The following is a 17,648-nucleotide window of genomic DNA, read 5'->3' on the forward strand; positions in this document are numbered from 1 at the left end:
AACGTGTTGGCTCCATTGGAATGTGTTTAAGGTGTGGGGTCACTCACAAGGTCAAAAATGGCAGCTCATAAATTGAAGCTGATGTGTGACTTAAAAGAAAGGAAAGCAGGAAAATGGTGATTTTGAGGGAAAAAGGTTTCGGAACGAAAAACGTCATTACTATTTTTTTTTTTTTAAGTTAAACAATCTAGAGAAGGATGTGGTGTTATTTTGAGATGCATAAAAGCAAGACACATAAGGTGCCATCATTGGACACCTTACCTTGAGTGAGATCCAGCGCTAAGATGGTATATCAGTCATTCTGACAACATGAGGTTAGAGGGCTCATTTAGGAAGTGAAGGCCAGTGTCCCTCTCAGTGATGTGAGATCATGAAGCTTTAGTTGCAGCTCACCTGCCTGGAAAATCTACTTACCTGCCTCTCATTCAAACTTATAAGTCTTGTTGAGGCTAGTGTGTGCTGTCTGTTGTGACATTGAGTGTCAGTGAGTGGAATGATGAGTGACTGCCATCTTTGAGCAGACTACTTTGCAAAAGAGTGATTGTGAAACTTTGTTTGGAACTAAATTTTTTTCATTTCAGTCCAGTCCCGAACGAAATGTGTCGCCGTTTTTGTGTTGACATGTCTCAGGTCTCATGATTTTCTACTATAGATACACTTTTTATGTGTAAACTGTTTTTTGTTTTTTGCGTTTCATGGAAGTAATTCGATTGGATTGTACCTGGTGCTTTTGTTGATGTTAGTATCAATTCTGTCGAATTTCTGCACAACCTCGCCATTTAAAGTAGCCAAGCAAGTATATATATATATATATATATATATATATATATATATATATATATATATATATATATATATATATGTATATATATATATATATGTATATGTATATCCTCAGCAATTTTTTTGTTCACAGCTCAGCAGGGAGAGATGCAATCAAAGCTAATAAAGGTAATTAAGATAGTTAACTGAATGCACACTTTCATATTGAAAGTAATGAATGAACTGGGAAAAAAGTTATCAAACGAAGTACTCAATTGGAATTGGTATCACTTAAATGAAACTGGTAATGTTACTGTTTCTCGGAATTATATAAACGATACCTAGCCCTACTGAGGGGGTATTATCTGCAGTGGAAAACAAAAAAGAGAAAAGTACATGGCAACAAAAAAGTGGGTGAGTCAAGTCAAAGCATGCAGTGGAAATGAGGCACCAGGCCACAATCAGACTTCCTTTAGCTCTGTGGGCTGTGGCTCAACTTTTGCCGCAACGCAACGTCATACAGCAAGGCACCTAATGAAATACGTGCACATTCATGCTGGAGTACTTTCTAAGAAGGACTCCATAGGTCTACTGATTAACTTGTGAATGTCAACATAAAATAACTGCCAGCATGTTATTTTTTGTTTTTAATTATTTTTTGCCTTTGCATGAAAGTGGGAGAGAGACGAGATGACATTCAGTAAAGGGCCGCAGGTTGGAGTCAGACGTGGCCGCTGTGGCAAGGACACAGTCTGCAACATGGGGTGCCCGCTCTACCAGGTAGGCGAGAGAGTTGAAAGGTTCTTTTTAATGGTATCATAAACTGCTTTTCATGTTTTGGCCTCTGAGAAACCTTTATTCACAGATCTGCTACTCTAACTAGAAGCAACACACCACCATTAACACAGCCCCTAGCATTGTTTTAACATGCGGACAGTTTAGGTCTTCATTCACTCCATCAGATATCATTTTTCCCAAAGATTTACTAACAAGTAAATGCTTAATCTACATAATATGTAACACCAAGTCTCATGTTCGTGGTCACTTACTGCTGAGACAATGCAAAAAGAACAAGATCACTACTTTAACAATTAGGAAGTTCAATGGGATCAATATATGATTTGGTGATTCTCCAAGCTTGCATTTCACTCATTTTCAATTTTGCATGCACTGCAGATAACAATTACTGCCACACCACTCCCTTCCAACACCAAGGAGCTGCTTTGCAAAGGTAAGCACATAACTGCATAAGGTATGAGCTTACACATGAAAACAGCATAGATACAGTGGATTTTATGTGCCTGTTTGTTTGTAAATTTCATCACATATGCTTTCCATCGATCTACAGTATTGTATTTTACTTGATAAAGATGGGTAAAGATCTTGAAATAATAAAAACATGTGCACGCACTGTTCTGTTAAGCAACATTTTTTGCCACACTAGAAGGTAAAAATGTCAGTTGGTTAACCACTTTTGTTCCAGAGAGAAATATTATTAACAAATTAACTTTCCCGTTTCACTCAGGAATCACATATAGACTTTGTGATGCCTTAAAGGTCCAGTGTGTAATATTTAGGGGATTTAGTGACATCTAGTGGTGAGGACTGCAGATTGCAACCAGCTAAAACATCTTCAAGTGTTCAGTGTTCTTTGTTCTGGAGGTTTTAAGTCGCAGCCGAAATATCGTCAAAAGTCTCCTCCTCTCCAAAAAACGGACCAGGTGATTTAAACCAGTAAAAACTCTAAGTTCTACATTAAAAATCTGTGTTTCTCAGACACTGTTTTGTATGTTGGAGATGGAACGCTAGCCCAGCACCTGTTAATGTTTGCTCACCTTTCTCCTCTGATAATTTAAGATCCAAACATTCAGGTGGTTTTAACTGGGAGACAAATTATCCACAAAGGTATCTTCTTCTCCAAAAAAAAAAAAACAGACTAGGTAATTTAAACCGATAAAAACGCTGAATATTGTTTTCACATTACAAATAAATTTTTCTTCAATTCTGTTTGGCATGTAGAAGACGAGCTGTTAACCCAGCACCAGCTGATGTATGCTCACCTTTTTCCTCTGATACCTTAAGACCCAGACATTAAAAAGACTTTTAGCGTGAGCCGAATTATCCTCAGAGGTCTCTTTTTCTCCAAAACAAACAGACCTTCATATTTTTATACAATTAGCAATTTTCCAACACTCTTGTTACGCAGGGCCTGCTGACTACTGTGAAAAAACGTGAATGTTGCTTTAGTGCCCATGTTTGGTTTATTCGTTCTTGGCTGCTGTAGAAACATGACAGTGCAGCATGGCTATCTCTGCAGACAAAGACCCACTTTCTATGTAGATATAAACAGCTAATTCTAAAGTAACCAAAACACAACTATTCTTATTTTCAGGTGATTGTACACTAAAGAAAACATACTCATTACATTAAATCCAATTTCTGCCAATATATCACTATAAATATTACACATTGGACCTTTACCTTTAACTTTTCCGCTAGCGCCATAATCAGTGAAGCTGAAGCTCTGATGTGACATAAAAGATGAAGCATTTATCGTACATGAGGCTCGTTGGCGAGGGCTCAGCCTGAGTTCTTTGTTTGGTCTAATTTGCCACCTGCAGCCGGGGCACGGTTGAGGTGGTTAACACCGGTGCCCGGGGTCTATTCACAAGAGATCTGAGAGAGTGCAAGTGGCCAGTCCTCGGAGCAGATGTTGGGAGCTCGACGTTAACGACTCCTAATCACTAATTAGGGAGGAGCTCTGATGAGGCCCTGCTAACAGGACCCCGGTGAAGGTCTGACTCTGGGAAAGAGGAGGGCGGATTGTAAAACAACTGCAATCATGCTAAAATAATTAGGGGAATTAATGCCTGCAGTTGTACATAAATGCATACATGCACTCACTTTTACCTTATGCTAATCTAACAAAGCATTGTACGACGAGGCTCTAATAAATGGAAGGAAGCCCAAGGAAAGAAAACAAAACTAATGCTTTCCTTTGTTGTCTTTGGGTTGAGTCATGGGTGCAGTGACTGGTGGGGACTTGAACTGTACACGACCTGAGGGTCAATCTCAGTGTTTGTTTGTGTTGGAATATGACTGACTTTGGTCTGATGATGCATTTGCCCTGTGGACCGTTCACGATGAGGAAATCAAAAGCGGGAGAGCACGAGAGAAAGAGAGCACCAGATGGGAGACTGAGATGGATTGGCCGAGCTAACAGGCAGATGTTTATGGGCCATTATTTACAAGCTCTTTAATCTGGGCTATTTCCTCGCCCTTGGCAATGGATAGGTCTATGGGTCATGCTGCCTGAACCCCTCCACCAGTGGTCATCCATCTCCCTCTCTAAAAGACGGGGAGGGAGGGGGGAGGTAGAGCAGTTGTGAAAAATTAAAAGATTGCTCTTTTTATGAGATGTTGGATGTTTTGACTCAAGAAGAAGCTAAGAAATGTGAAACTGTGGGTCACGTTTTTATTCTCTGAGCAAATTGGCAAAGTTTACCACTAGTACTCCTAAAGGATTTTACATTATTGAGCACCTTAAGCTGTTTTCAATCAGCATATTTTTGTTTTACACTACATAATACCCCCTTTCCACCAAAATTAGCATGTGTACTTGCATTTTTTGACCCTTTGAAAGATGGAGTGACATGACTTTTCTTCTGTTGCTTACAGATGCCTTTAAAAGGTATATAAACCTTTGAACCCTGTGCAAATTGTTGTGATTTCTTTGAAAAACTTGGAAGCATGACAATGAGCAACTTGGTATGAAATGTTCCACAAATTGCAAGAAATTAGTAGATTTAGAAAATGAGTTTTTCAAAAGCTAAGGAAAAATGTCTAGGGGGAAAACAGTTAGGAAAAAAACTATATTTATAATTATAATAATGACATATTTTAAGTTATTATTATTATTATTATTATTACTTTATTTTTGAGCACTTTTTCACAGTCTTGTTTGCCAGTAGAGCAGAGCTGTGTACACAGCTACACAGTAGATGTGTATTTCTTTGTGTTTATAGAATGGATGGAGGCCTGTGATAACTTCACGGTGGTTACTTTTCTTTATTTATCTATTACTTCTTCTGACTTTAAAAATTACTGTGTTCATCTGGGTGTTGTGTTTCCATTACTGCCGATCGGAGCAGGTACCAATACGTATCTGTGACTACTGCAGAGTGATTTGACCCAGGCGTGAATGCTGTAGGGCTGCTTCATGGAAAACATGGTTTCAAGTTTGAAATGATATAAAGTTGATTGCAATTGATTCTAATACATACAATACAAATTGTGTAATATCATGATACCGTAAAACTGAAACAGTTGTGTCCACTGTTCAGTGGAAAAGGCTTATAAGATGTAATGGATACAGAGAACCATATAATTTCTCACAAAAGAAAGATGAGGTTCTGCAAAGGAAGGAAGGGAATACACAAGCAAAGAGAGAGATGATATATGAGATGAGGCTATGAAGGCAGAAAAGAGGGAGATGAGAAAAGCACAAGGGAAGTCATGGGAGAGAAAGTGATGTGCATGATGAAAATAAGGATATTGCAGAAGACGAAGAAAGCGCCGCAGACTGACGAGATGTTGCTTCATTAAAAAGCTTGTCACACCTCTTTTCCCGTCATCCTTTCTCCACTACTCAAAGCTTTTCCCCCGCTGTGCATACATTCAATTAGTGGAGTCTGAGTGATGCGATGACCGTTAGGCCAACAGCATGTCTCTCCTCTATCTCCAGCAGGCAGACTTGCGCCTAATTTTCCCATCTGCTCGATGAATATTAGCCCAATTGCCGTCTATATCGATTTGTGCTAAGGTTAAAAGCTTGCAAGACCTTGGCTTGAATATGGGTTGCCTGGCAACTGCTCCATCGGACCCCCTAAACCCCACCTTGTTAGAGCCTACGTGGACAGCTTCATGTGGGATGAGGGTGAGGTTGGAGGTGATGGGGGGGTGGGCGGGTCCGGCCCAGCCAGATAGCAGAAGCCCGGGCCTTGATTTCCAGCCCCATCAGTGATTAAAAGCTCCCCCTTCTGCCTGACATTGTGACCTTAACCCCCGGACCTCCGTGCTCCAGGGTCACTTAACCTTGAACCCAATTACAAGATAAGGTTACTTAAGTGTGACCCGCACGGTGCTCCTCACTCAGTTAATAGGACAGGCTCTGGGAGAAAAGGGCCAGCGTGGCTGATACGCCTCTAGGTTAATTCGCTGGGTTGACAAAGGTCGCGGGCAGCGGCCATAAAAAACGGGATTGCACTTCGATTTCTCATGCAAAGTGAGACTCAGCAATACGATATCGCGGCGGGAGCCAAAGAGCAAAGGCAGCAGAGCTCGTGTTCTGATAAGATGGTTTCATCGCCATCGCCAGGTGCCATTGCTGAGCCCAGAGTTTGGTCCGACTATGCAAAAATCTGCCTCTGCATAGAGTCTAATAACTTCCTGTACGTCCCTATGGATACTCTAATGTTTCTGTATGAGTGTGCTGTTTGAAAAGTTCATCCTCAAACATATAACGAATGAATTAAAATTAAAGTGTCTTTTTTAATCTACCCACAACCTATTAACCTCCAGCCTAAACTAACTTGTCCATCATTTTTATTCAGCATGAGCCATTAATTCTCTGGTTTCCCTGCTTAACTAACATCCCAAATACATTTGTAGTGAAGTTTTCAGTTGATACTACACCAGTGATACTCAACTTGTGGCCCGTGAGCCAAATCTGTCCCGCAGTACGGTGCCAGGTGGCCCCCTTACCATTTTCTAATTCACAATGGACGCAAACACACTGCCTGATCAAGGCAGGAATATCACACTGTTATGCTGTTCTGTATAAAACGTCTGATCGCAGAGAGGGGGACGGAGTGGTCTCACCTTGGAGCCAAGGAGGTAGTAAGAGCCCCGAAAAGAGGTCCATGTAAAACTTAAATTTTGTCCCCAAAGAAAATTTTGTCAACATCTGTTTTATCACACTCTGTTCATCTCACTTAAATCATTTTTAATGCAGCAAAAATGTATCTAGTGGACTGAATAACTTATTGACTGCATTATTATAGCAGGCTGTCAAAAGTTTAATTTGTATTTTTAATGTTAATAATTTATATAATAAAAAAATGATACCTGGCATCTGTGTATTAATACAATATTGCAATACAAAAACATTGTAATACTACGCTGTATAGACTTTCCCCCAACTCTACTGGCTGGTAACGTTATGTCCGACTCCATTTACACTTTGTTTAAGGTTAAGCCTAAGTGTTCCTCAGTTGAACTCTGAATGTAATAGGACTAATTAATTTGTTGCACTGCATCCAGTTTTTGTAATGTGATTTGCAATGTTTCCAGTATGGTTTTGTTGTTTGGTTAAATGTTTACGTGAGAAACGTTTTGAGATTAAGAAGGCGTCTTGCTGCCACACCAGAAAAAAAACCACACACACAAAAACCTGATCAGTTTCAGGTAATAATGTAAAATGTTGCTAACAAGATGTTTTTCACATTTTAACAAGTTATTCTCATGTTACAAAAAGATATTTTCACGTTATTACATCATACAGACTCACCATGTTATAACAAAAAGCTTTTTATAACACTGGACACATATTTATCAAGATATAACATGAAATGTTTTATGTTAAATGTGCTAACTTATTGTTTTAATGAGAAGCTCATGTTTAAATGAGGAAATAGTGTGCAGGGAAGAATAAATTGAGGAAAATGGCTCATTTACAAGATTTGATGGATCCATGAAGAAACATATTGCAATAGCCATGTTACTGCTGCATTGAAATGCTCCATACCTCCAGCTGATTGTAACAAGAAAACATTTGTTTTGCTATAACAGGATAAGTTTGCACGATGTAATAACGTGAAAATATCTTGTTAAAACATGACACCTCACGTAATTACCTGATACTGATCAGTTTTTTTTCTGGCATGGCAGCAAGATTTCAGATTTTTTGCTGACGATAAAGTGAAATCTTATCTTAAATGGTAATTTTGTAAACAAGCAAATTACAAATGCTGGAATTCCAAAAAATGTTTGCCATAAAACCCTAAAAACAAATAAAAAATATTTTATCAGCCGAACATTCACAATTATTGTTATTTTTTACATTAACAAACATTAAGTGGTGTGTATATATGTTGTTTGGCAGACATATTCTAAGTGGGTCGTACGTTTCAGAGTCAGGTTCAAGTTAAGGTTACTGTATTTGTATCCGCAGGTAGATTTGGTTTGTAAACAAGTTATCCAGAGGCCTCTTGTGGCGTGTATTATCTCTTCATATTCTTACCAATTCGTCAGACAGTGCAACATATTGAGAGTCAAGGCGTCTCAGCCTAACTAAGCCAATAATGTGTGACTGGTTTGTTTTGTCCTGTGTCACGTCCTGGCTGTATCATGTGGTAAACTCTTACCCTGCCTCTAACCCCTTCAATCTGGCATTATCCCTCTTGGATCAAAGCCAATGGGCTGGCTTAACAAGCTGGGCCACATCAGAGCAGACAGGCATGGGAGGGGGGGCACAACAAGCGAACAAGCAGTACTGTATATCATGGCAAAGCCCGCTGTGACATCAGCTGTGATTTGGTAAAGCCACAACTTTAGTACTTACTGGAGCAGTTGCTTATTGAGTTGTTCTTCCACTGGGGAGTTTCCTCTTCCTCTAGCTGAAAAATTCATCCAAGAGCAACATGGTGGAGGTAAAAAAAACAAAAACAAAAAAAGTAAGATGACTCGTAAAACATCCAGACTTCATACACATCTTCACCAATACGTTTCCAAGACCTTTTTTGTGACTATTCAATGACTCTTTCACAATCATATTCATATTCTCTGAAATTACCATCTTTTTCATTACAATATCATAGCTTTTTAAAATATAGATCATTTTTTAAATAAGAAGTCAGGGCAGGATTAGAGCTGTATATTATAATAAAACTTATGGACTGTTATTTATGGGGGGAGTGCTAAAGGGCAGAGGTGTATCAAGTTACGTTTTAAGCATTGAGGAGGGACTTCAGTTTGCTTTAGAGGCAGGGTTTGGAAGGCATTTTTTCTTTTAAAAAAACTGGGCATTTTTTAATTGTATTTTTAAAGTTTTGGTGAATTTAATAGAAAAAAAAATGGCTTTTTTTTTTTTTTTAATTTTTAGCATTTAAATACAACAACACACCTTTCAACCTGAAGGCATGTTTTCTTTAAAAATCAACAAAAATTCCAGCATTTATCACAGCCAAAAACTGTAACAACAGAAATTATCATTGCATTATCAAAATCATGACTATTCTGGAGCACATTATTTGTGGTCATACAGGTTTGTGAAATAAAATTCCATGACTTTTCCAAGATTTTCAGGGTATCTTTAGTTTTCAAAACTTTTCCAGTCCTGGAATTTCCAATTTTTTTTAGGTTTTTCATGACCACGTGAACTCTGAACATCAGGAAATGAATAGTTAATCTCTATAAGCAATACATTAAAAATGAGTTCATTTCTCTGATATACAGGCTACAACATCTGGTCAATTAAAGTGATTCAACCATTTATTTTAGGTGTTTTTGGAATCAATCTTTAATAACGCCTTACCTTCATTCTGTTCTGTCTTTAGCTTTTGGCTGAACTGTAATCCCAGACAGGAAACAGCTGTTTAGAAACAATAAAGCTGGTCATAGAGCAATTAGTTATACAGCACATTGCCAGACAGACTGTATGAACATTATCAGAATAACTTAATATTTGTTAAATGGATGAGTGCAAACATGAAAAGCAGTACTTAATAAAGTCAGTCTTTGATTCTGCTACCATTATGACTAATAAAGTATTGCAAAGTGTAATTGAATAGAATCATTGTGTCAGACGGCATGCAACCCAGTGAACTTCAGTGTCTCACAGCATTTCAATGTGATTTGCTTCGCTTGCATTTGGTTTTAATCTCGTCAGCCAGGTCAGGTCGGCCACTTTGCGCGGCGCTGCCCACAAATAAGGCTCTCATATCGAGTCCCAACGCTCTCGGCACCACTTTGTTTGAGGTCAGCTGCTGAAATAGGTCATCGTTTTTCTGTAATGAGAGACAAAGGGGGTTTCTGATTAAATTTTTGCAGCCATAACGGTCATCAGGCTCACGGCACACGCTAGTCAAGCAGAAATGGACTGTATGTCCTCATCAAAATTCCAATCATAAAACCAAAACAAAAGCTTTCAGGTTCATTTATATGATGTGGATAAATGACCTGAAAAAAAAAAGGATTAACGTTGAGTTAATTCAAGCTAACAAATCAGAACCTTTCAGTGACATGCTGTTTGCCTCATGTGCTGCAAAAGGGCACATCAGAGGAAAAACACCCTCGATAGCTAAACACACCAGATTCAACAAACTGTTCCTGCAACAGGCTGTGAAGGGACGGGATGTTTAAGAAGAGTCAACTACTCTGAAGTAAAGAAAGACACAAGGGGCAGTCAAAAATTTTGCAAAAAGGTATCTATAAGGTTAAACATTGTCTGAATAAATATAGTGTATAGGAGCCATTTGAGTGACCAAACTGTATTTTAACTGCAGCTGAAATGTGTGGCACTTTGCACCATACATTATGAACATGAAAACATGGCAAAAACTCACTAAATAAAAGATACAAAATAGTATTTATTGAAAATTATATTTTTTGGTAAAATAAATACTTAGGGAACGTGCCTGATTATTATAAAATGATAATTTTACAGGGTTCCCACGCATTTTCATAGGCAACATTTTAAAGCTTTTCCATGACTTTTCAAGGACCCGTAATCTTTTTTTTTCCTTGCTCCACTTGTTTGTTGTTTTTGAAACACTAGCAGCTGGCAGAGAAAATTAGGAAACGTATGTGATGTAAACATAACGTCATCGCACATGGACACATTTCGGAGTTACGCCGTCAGTCACAAGAAATACATTTCTGGTTATGTTACATTAACTGGAAAGTTATCCATGAAAGATTATGGTTGCAATTTCATTAAACACAATCAAATTCTACGACTTTTTCAAACTTTTAATGATTTTTTTTTACTAATTCTATGACTTTTCCAAGTTTTCCATGACCGTGGAAACCTTGATTTTAATAAAAAGTTTAACCGACTAGTATTTCTGGATCTGGCTAGCGAGGGTAGAAACGTTTAATCCAGTATTTGACTAATCGTGCGTATCCCTAGATTTTAAAAACAGTTCATAAATGTGATGATAGTAACCAGCCTTATTATGGCTCGATATTGACGCAGGACTATTAAATCTGGTCGATTTGAAGGTTGACTCCTACAATTCCACACAAGAAGGCATATAAGTAAGTGTAAGTGAGCAACAAATTATATATAAGGAGTTTAATATATCCCTAGATATATACAGGGTGCTGTGTATGAATTTTACGAGTAAAAAATAATCATAGTGTCTTGTTTTTGTACATTTAGTTTGCCAGCTGATTCCCTCACACCCTGGGTCAAACATGAGGCAAAAGATCAGCTGAGAGACAACAGAGAGGGGAAGAATTTGCGTAAAATAGAGAGCTGTATGTAAAGAAAGTGAGTGTATGTCTGTGTGTGTGTGTGTGCTTGTATGTGTGTGGGTGTGTGTGTGGGGGGTTGGTATTAGAGAATAAGAGCAGAGAGAGGGAGAATGAGGCTGCTCTAACAGTGGCCTGCTGACCGGCGGTTGAACCTCACTCTGAACTGAGGATGAACTCTAAACTTGAGGATCTTCGGTCACGGATCTCCCTGGGAGCTATGAACCACAGCAACTAGCCTACAGGATGATGCTCGCACACACACACACAATTCACCCTGCACACACACACACACACACACCTCACTACAGTTACACACAGATAATTCCATCATCATCACTGTGGCGTAAACAAATCCACCCATTCTACCAGTGTGAAATTTGCACACACACACACAAAAGCACAAAAACACCCACACACACACAAAAACATTGATCCTCTGAACATGCATGTTAACCTTGCCCTTTGCCCTGCGTACCTATACAGCACGCACATGCTAATCCACAGAGCTTTGCAATCATGTAGAAAAGCAACAACCTGAAGGTGTGCCACGCTCGCACGCCAACACAAACGTACACAAACATACACACACATACACACGCTTTTGTGCATATAACAAAACACCACAGCAGACGTGTCAGAGGTTGCGGTAGCTCTTTAACCACCCCCACTGTGGCACACCCAGGAGGGCACAGCAGAATGCGCGGTGGGGTCACAGGCCGGTCACCACAACACATAATGATCCCGGTCCTGTCTTGTGCTCAGCTGACAGACAGACGGAGAGAAGAGGGAGGGGCGATGATGGCTAAGGTTAGAGCAGAAATACAAACAAGGGCACATTAACTGTATTTTTCCTGCATATAAACCTGGTAGAATTTATATTTAAAGCGATAGTTCACCCCAAAACTCATAAATATATATTTTTGCCTCGTACCTAGGGGCTGACCTACTGACTGTCCAAAGAGTTAGAGCAAAACATGGTGAAGCAGCGTTTTTTATCATGCAGCACAAACCTGGAAAAACCTCCCTGATGATGTTAGAAAAGCACCGAATCTGACCACCACTAAGTTATTTAAAACTGGATTTTATATCATTTTCAATATATTCAAATCTTTGCACCTCTTTTGCTATTTTTAATTGGTGATTTTTATTTAACATTTTGAAATCATGTAGTAATTAATTTTACCTTTTACATCTTATTTCTTTATTATTTTATTATAAATCTGTATCCTTTATTATGTTTAATATTTTATTGCTTTTTTAAGCACTTTGAATTGCCCTGTTGTACGAAATGTGCTATACAAATAAAGCTGCCAGCAGCAGTTCTTGCATGAAACATTCAACTTTTGTTGTGGTTTGGCCTTTCATGCTCATGAAATGGCGTTTTGGGGACGTGAAAACGCAAACTTTTGAAACCGGGTTCCAGAGTGTCATCTTTTAAAAATGCAAACCCTTCTGTCGCTGTGTAAACATCACAGCCACACTTTGCACGTGCCTGTGGTGTTCTTCTGCGTTGTGTCATTACAAAGTTACACTGCCAACTACAGGCCTGGCATGCATACTACAGTGTTTGCGAGTATTTTTCCAGATCCGCTTACACAAGGATACTTTTCACAATGTTATCATATGAACACAGATTTTTTTTAACGCAAAGGAAAGACTTTCATGTTTTTAGTAGGGCCATTTTTGTCTAAACCTGGCCTTAGCTGTAGAGTGAGCACTCCTCGCTTTCACGCTGATCTTCGGTACAGGCAGCAGCCCGGATGAAGAGAGGCTGTACCCGATCAGGCTCCAAGATAAAGGTATCTTCTGCCTTGGTGGTGGAAGTGGTCAATTCACAGCTCACAGCAACTTAATACGATACATACTCTGGCTTTTGTTTGGTATCTTGTGTCTGCAAGAAATGTTGCACATATCTGATCTGTTATCCTGATCTGCTTCGAGCACACCAAGCCGAGTACCATCAAGTTCTGTTATATTGGAGAGAAGACAAACATCTCTACAGCCGATATCTCCAACATTTAACAGATCACACCAGAACAATCCAGACAGATAAATCACATGAAAGATAAAAGGAGAAAATTAATTTTTGATTTGGGGTTGAACTGTCTCAGGCTGCTATCAGGTCTGGTTTAGGTCTGACTTAAGATGTCAACCTGCCACAACAAAGAGGTTACACCAGATCCATACGGCCCTTCAAATCCCTGACTTAGACTGCTCTTTTTCACCAGCTTAGTCCTAAATTTGACTGGATGCAGCTCGTTTAACCCTTTGAAACATGGATCGACATCATTTTCTTTAGCTGCGTTCAGATGATTTTCACGAGCTATTTAACCCTTTGAAACCAAAGCAAATTGCTTTGATTTCCTTCAAAGAAATGGGGGGAAATGGCAACAAGCAACTTTGCAAAAAAAAAATTTGCACAAATTGCAAGAAATCAGTAAAAGGTGACAAGAAACTGTTGAAAATTACTTCTAAAAAATAGAGCATTTTTTTAAAAGCAGGAAAGAAATGTTCAGAAAACTTTATTTACAATTAATATAATTATAATTTTAAATGATGCTACAGAAAAAAAAACTTTTTTTTCATTTTCAGCACTCTTTGGACCATTTTCTTGATGTATTTAATTTTTTTTCTTTTTTCTTTTTGTGCTAATTTTGGGGTAATTTTCTAACATACTACTAATTTGTTGCTAAATTTTTGGGCCATGTCTTAAGTTAAGTTGCTCATTGCCTTCTCACCGTGTTTTTGAAAGAAATTAAATCGAGCTGCTCAGCTATTAAACACTTAAGCAAAGTTCAGACTGGTACAAAAGATGGTGAATGGCGCAGTTTGCAATCAGATTCAAATTGATGACACAGTTACTCACAGACAATGGAGTAGGTCAGGGTAAATGTAATGTGTCTCCAACATTGTGACACCTTTCTTTCCACAATATACAGACAGAAGTCATACATTTGCACCTGGGTGACTTTCTGCACTGCTCCATTACGGTGCTATATATAGAGTACAGTAGAAATACACTAAAAAATAAATAATCTTGACATAAAAAATTCAAAAAATGAAACAAAGGTGTGAAAATTTAATTCCTTTAAGTAACTGAGAGGTGTGTGCTCTGCTCCTTTTCTTTGACCGACTTCACACACAAAGTGAAGAAATATTTCATGGCCACAGAAACACATTAAACGGCTTCTCTTCTGGGACAAAACTCTCCCCTCACCTTCCTCTTTGAGCTGGGGACTAACCTGAGCTTTATATTCAGCTGGTTGATGAAATAAAGACTTTTCCTCTAATGACTTATTCATATCCCACAGGTACAATGCGAGGGAGAAAAGTGCCAGGAGTGGAAGTCTGTATTTCTACAAATGGACCTTAAAAGGAAATGCTAAGTCAGTTGTCGGTGTAAAAGAATCTTTTAACCTTTATCCCGGGGAGCAGCTTTCCGAGCATGCACGCTCATTTTCATTTTACCGCCACACCTCACAGTTATACCTTTACACACATTCACTCCAGGGAGCTGCTCAGTACAACCACAGTCTACGACCGCGGACAGCTGAGCAGCTCCAGCCGAGCAGCTGGGGGTCAAGGGCACCGCGACGGAGGTTGTTGAGAGGCAGATTGGCATCTTAGTTATACAAACATTTCTAAGAGCTTCTCAGGAGGCAGAAATAATGTCCTTGGCTGACTTACACCTCAAAGTGCAACGGTGAGGCATGTTTATTTGTAGAGCAGCTTTCCATAGAGTGCTTCAAAGTGCTTTACATTTAACATAAATAAGCATTAAGACAAGAGAAACACAAGGTGATATAGAGATGTATAAATAGGATTTAAATGAGTAAAAGAAAACAGGGTAAAAACTGAATCAAGCAGATTATATTAGAATAAAAAGACAGACATATGAATAAATGTTACAAAAGATAAAAAGCAGAGGCAGATAGAAAAGGTTTAGCCCTTGAAGCAGACCTCAAGTTTACTGAAGGTTTGTTCCAGCAGGGACAACAGTTTGTTGGAGTCAGTTTCTTTTTAAGCAACATCAGTTAAAGCACAAATTAAATATATCTCTTCAATAAAGGACACATGTGCATGTAACCAGATGGGGACCGTGAGCTAATTAAGATACTGAGTGTGCTGCCGTTCACTTTGTAAATGTGGACAAAATGGGGAGTTAAAATGCTTTTCAGCAGGAGGAAAATCTCAGTGAAAAAAATAAAGTCATGGTGTAAAAATTACAGATTTTTTAATTCAACATTACTCTTTCTATAGATGCTCTATGGTTACAGTACCTGAACCATTCAATTTATATATCCTTTATCTAACCAGGTAAAAAGACTCATTGAAATTTAAAATCTCTTTTCCCAGAGTGACCTGGCCAAGAGGGCAGCTTTTTAATTGAGAATATACCACTGCCAATGCAATTTGACATTTCAACATGCCCATTTTTATTTTGCCATAGGACAGACAGACATGAGTACACTTTAGTACATCTAAAAAACAAATAGACATGACTGCATACTGTGATAACTGTATTTTCAGACACGTGGATGTGCCTCCACGTACTCAAAGTGAAGAGTAGAAGCTTTTGTACATGTTTGCAAACAATGCATCTAAGCCACTTACAGAGGTTATCCAAAGGTCAGTCTATGTGATCTGGTTCTGTATCTAACACTTCACTGACACTGCTGTTTGTTCGGAGGCTGACAGTGTTTAACGCATTACTCAGTATCAGAAACATATGGATATTTGCATTTAAGACGCATGCTTATGGTTATTAATATGAAAAAAAGGGGGATTTCTCATTGATCCCTTGTTGTTTCATAACCCTGCATTAACACTGTCTCCTGTGAGAGGTCACAGGGTGTGTCAACCAGAGATCACAGGGACACTGTCTGTGTCTGTGTGTGTGTGTGTGTGTGTGTGTGTGTGTGTGTGTGTGTGTGTGTGTGTGTGTGTGTGTGTGTGTGTGTGTGTGTGTGAGTGTCACACGTGGACCACATGCTGGTGGTGTTCAGCCTGGAGGGCATCACAGAGTTCTGCCAGAACAAGTTGTGTTACTTGTGCTACCACACACATCGTATGTGAAAAGGTCACAGCGCTGTCCCTGGAGGAATGGCTGGGAGACCCTGTGTTGTTCATAGACCGACATTGTGTCCCACTTCCATAATATATACTAACACTATGGAGTAAATGTGGTTTTAAAGTTCATATCCAAGTACTTAATGTGTTGTAACAATGTGTTCATGTGTCCAAAGTGTAAAGTCTCAGAAAATAATCAGATTTGGTTCTACAGTTGTTGTTTTTTTGGTAATTATCTCACTACCGCTCAGATTAATTAAAAGATTAGAAATAACTGCAAAAACATTTTTAAGCTTACTTACTGTTTAATGAACTGTGTCACAACAACAGGTTTTCTCTCCGGTCCACTCTTGTCAGGTGTCCCACCAACAATTGCATCACAAAGTGATTCACACTACAATATTTTTTTGTCCTTTGAATGTAAATAAGGTGCCAGAGTGAATAAAAACATATAATAAGTAGAATAAGTAATCAGAATTGAGCTTTTTCTAATCAAAAAATAAAATAAAATAAATAAGTTCCGAGGACAGACCCCCTGGACTCCTGGACCCCACCAGCAGAGGTCCAGGTGACGCCTTAAATGTCCTCAAATTCTACAAACGCCATGTATACCCCTGACCTGCAGGTCTGCTGTGACCTGCAGACCTGCAGGTCTGCTGTGACCTGATCTGCAGGTCTGCTGTGACCTGCAGGTCTGCTGTGACCTGATCTGCAGGTCTGCTGTGACCTGCAGGTCTGCTGTGACCTGATCTGCAGGTCTGCTGTGACTGGCTTTGCCTCTTGGCAAAGATGAATGAGGGCAACAAAAACCAAAAGGTTGAAAACAGACAGTTAATTGTTTATATATGTTATGAAAATGATTAACTTTTGTTTATTAACTGGCCTCAGGTCTCCTGTCATTTTGAAAAAGTGGCCCCTGGGCAAAGCAAGTTGAGTACCCCTCGTTTAGGGTATTGGTTCCTTGGGTATGAAAAACGTTTTTTAAAATATTTTTACATTTTTTCTTTTGAATTAATTGGAACAAATCCTTTTCCCAAAACTGCGCCCAAACTGGTGAAAACACTTATTTCTAGAGAAAAAAAAAAAGATGACGGTTTCTATTTATTTTGTCATGACAAGGCATGTTTGACATTTGAGGTTTTTTTGTTTTGTTTTTAAATCAACCCTTTCCTTTGTTTTGTTTTGTTTTTACTTTTTCGTACGGTGAGATTTTTTACTGACGGCAATGACCCAGGTCTGAACTTTGTGGCCGCTCCAAGTAAATTAGCCCAGACAAGGGT

At 38.9% G+C, this 17,648-nt stretch overlaps 1 protein-coding gene across 2 annotated transcripts in view; it reads right to left on the reverse strand.

Moving 5' to 3' along the window:
- il21r.1 (interleukin 21 receptor, tandem duplicate 1) overlaps positions 1-17,648 on the reverse strand; it is a 64,772-nt gene that overhangs the window by 31,122 nt on the left and 16,002 nt on the right. The window contains exons 2-4 of one of the 2 annotated variants that reach the window (XM_088084608.1): positions 9,660-9,827; positions 9,356-9,389; positions 8,384-8,438 (exon numbers count right to left, since the gene is read on the reverse strand). The gene's annotated coding sequence lies outside the window, so the exon portion shown is untranslated. Of the gene's footprint in view, positions 1-8,383; positions 8,439-9,355; positions 9,413-9,659; positions 9,828-17,648 lie in introns of both variants that reach the window. The other variant, XM_088084607.1, reaches the window with a different exon arrangement.

Source organism: Plectropomus leopardus, chromosome 11 (assembly GCF_026936395.1).
Source record: "Plectropomus leopardus strain MGB_pleo_1.0 chromosome 11, ASM2693639v1, whole genome shotgun sequence".
Classification (NCBI taxonomy): Eukaryota; Metazoa; Chordata; class Actinopteri; order Perciformes; family Serranidae; genus Plectropomus; species Plectropomus leopardus.